At 39.5% G+C, this 2,500-nt stretch overlaps 1 protein-coding gene across 1 annotated transcript in view; it reads left to right on the top strand.

Moving 5' to 3' along the window:
* Nucleotides 1-2,500, top strand: part of camk1da (calcium/calmodulin-dependent protein kinase 1Da) — a 156,724-nt gene that overhangs the window by 116,670 nt on the left and 37,554 nt on the right. The gene's annotated exons all lie outside the window — the stretch shown is intronic.

Raw genomic sequence — 2,500 nt, 5'->3', positions numbered from 1 at the left:
TGCATCCCCAAACCATGTCAGTCCCACTACCATGCTTGGCTATGGAGAGGATAAACCTTTTTTGTAAAACTCACTTGTTTACCACCACACATGCTTGACACCATCTAAAGCAAATTTGTTTATCTTGGTCTCAAGAGAGATGAACAGACCAAGGATATGGATGACTGGAACCATGTCGTGTGATCTGAAGAGACCAAGATAAACAAATATACTTTAGATGGTGTCAAGCATGTGTGGTGGTAAACAGTGAGTTTTACAAAAACAGTGTATCCTATCAAAAGCCAAGCATGGTAGTGGGGACTGACATGGTTTTGGGATGCATGCATGCTGTTACCATTGGTAATCTGAATTACACCTAAAAGAAAAATGCATGTCAACATGCACTGAGACTACTGAAGCAGACCATGATAATCTCCATATGATTTCATTAAAATCTCACATCAATCTATTTAAGCCAGATGCAGACTCAAGATGTAAAAGTTCAATGTAAAGAAAGGTTCAAACACTCACCAATGACCTCCATTTCATCCCTTTTCATTGCGTTTCATTTCGAGACGATTCGAGCCAACACAGCCCTTTCTCTACCGGATTTTAATCTGGGGTGTACTCACTTTTGTGAGTACATGTTCAAACATTCATGGCTGTATTTAGTTTTTTTCTGAGTGAACAAGAAATTTAAGCGATTAAATATGTTGCTAAAAGGTCACTAATCATTGTGTCAAACTGAAATTTCTGTAATGCTTTCCTATGAAAAGATATACTCAAAAATCTGCAAAACTGTGAGGGATGTATTCACTTTCGTGATATACTGTATATATATTAAATAAATTATAAAGCTGGTCCAATTTAAAGAAAGTGAAAAGAAATCTTCGCATATGCTCTACTCTCTGCCTGTAGCAGCCACACCTATAGCTATTCACATGTAAAGTACCGGTGCTTGAGTGGCTATTCAGACGTGACAACACGCCCCTTTCAGCTAGGGTAAACACAGCCATGCTGCTCACTTGGCCACAGGACAAAGAGAGTGACAGGGGTGTGTGTTATCAGAGCACATGGAGATTGACAGGGGGGTGTGGGCCATTAGAGGTTTTTCACACCTATCTCATTAGTATTCAAATGAGACAGGCAGTGGCCTGACATAGTGTTTCTTTTTTGCATTTTGTATGAAAACAACAAAATATTTCTAAATGCCCTTTTTACTTTTATGCAGCCAACACATTTGTTTACAAGATTCAAACTTCAAAAGTCTTGGCTAGATATATTTATTGTGTGTTTTCTTGCACTTTTTGAAGACCTCTGAAACCTGTTTTTTTGTACAGTTGTGTTTATACTCAATTTAAATAAAACATGTTTGTATGACATCCAATTTTCTTTCAGATTATTTATTGTCAGGCTTTTCAGAATACAACCGTATATTTCACTTTTGCATAGATGCTTACTGTTAGTTGAAAATACTTGAAAATGTCAGGGTGGTGCAAGCAGCCTAAAAGCCTCTGAAAGGCCTTAGACCTCAGAGGGTTAAAGGGGTATGCCACTATTTTGGGGCTTAATACAGTTAAAATCGTTGGCCAGGGTTTATAAAGGTGGTAAAGTGTCTTATTTTTCATGTAAGCCGTTGTCTTGTTTTAAGACAAGTGAAAAGAGGGAGCAGAGCTAGTGAAAGTCAATGGATCCGTGTAGCATGAAAAATAAGACACTTTACCACCTTTATAAACCCCAGCCAACGATTTTAATTGTATTAAGCCCCAAAATAGTGGCATACCCCTTTAAAGGGGCGTTCACCCGACATCACATGGATACTGGAAAATAACAAGCCTGAAGTATATTTCTCTCCTATACAATTCTTTGGTTAAAGCTCCAGCAGCTAGCATACAACTGATGGTTGCCTTGCTCACCACTCATTCAAAATACCACACCTAGTGTCTGTATGGTTTCATTGCAATTGTTTTGTTCTCAGATAACACTTAAGTGCAGTGAAATTGTTCTATAGTGTACATGCAAGAAGTGATCTAGGGCAGTTGATCTGGGTAAGCGGTTAGGGCATCAGACTTGCTGGTTGCTGGTTCGACCCCTGAGCCGCCAAGTTGGGTGGGGGGAGTAATTAACCAGTGCTCCCTTGGGGTGCCATTGAGGGCTGCCCCCTTGCACGGGTGAGGCATAAATGCAATTTTGTTGTGTGCAGTGTGCAGTGATCACTTGTGTGCTGTGTCACAAATTACAATGGGAGTTGGAGTTTCCCAAATGGGCTTTCACTTTCGCTTTCGCTTCCTAGTAGTATACACTTGTGTCTACCTGTGTTCGCTACAAAGCTAACGTTAGCTTACGCGGCTACCTTAAAATCTTGAGGGATGAAATGGTAATGTGGAGGAACCTAAAAGCCTTTTTACACTCATCCATGATGGCCATGATGTTTATAGACCACTAGGGTCTTTACATTTTTTTATTTTTTTTTAACATCACGATCGTCTGCCATTTTTTATTTTTGTTACCTTGAAATTGC

The sequence above is a fragment of the Engraulis encrasicolus genome, chromosome 15, assembly GCF_034702125.1.
Source record: "Engraulis encrasicolus isolate BLACKSEA-1 chromosome 15, IST_EnEncr_1.0, whole genome shotgun sequence".
In the NCBI taxonomy this organism is placed as follows: domain Eukaryota; kingdom Metazoa; phylum Chordata; class Actinopteri; order Clupeiformes; family Engraulidae; genus Engraulis; species Engraulis encrasicolus.
Note: the sequence above shows the minus strand (reverse complement) of the source record. Positions and strands in the feature narration are given on the sequence as shown.